Source organism: Odontomachus brunneus, unplaced genomic scaffold (assembly GCF_010583005.1).
Source record: "Odontomachus brunneus isolate Ranch 3 - 2012 unplaced genomic scaffold, Obru_v1 Obru_scaffold_252, whole genome shotgun sequence".
NCBI classification, from domain to species: Eukaryota; Metazoa; Arthropoda; class Insecta; order Hymenoptera; family Formicidae; genus Odontomachus; species Odontomachus brunneus.
Genome location: NW_022639702.1, coordinates 30,252 through 30,639, shown reverse-complemented (window position 1 = coordinate 30,639; position 388 = coordinate 30,252).

Below are 388 nucleotides of genomic sequence, written 5' to 3'. Positions count from 1 at the left end.
CATAAGATCGTATAGACCAATGAGCATCGAATATTAAGCATCGAACATCAATATGGCGACTTAATACTCGATGCTCATTGGTACATACGGTCTTATGCTATGCATATGCAGTTATGTCAATTTGTGTGCGATAACCCTAAAGCTCATATCACACTACGGATTGGAGATGGAGAATTGCGGATTGAAGATTAGATTTCGACGAATCAACGAACTTCGGTCCTGGCTTGTTTTGTTCTAATTAGTCAAGTTATAATTTTCAATCCGCAATTCTCAGTCTCCAATCCGTAGTGTGATACAGGCATAAGCGGATCAAGGGCCGCTCATATGGAACATTATATCTACTAGATATCTACATACATACATACATATATATATATATATATATATA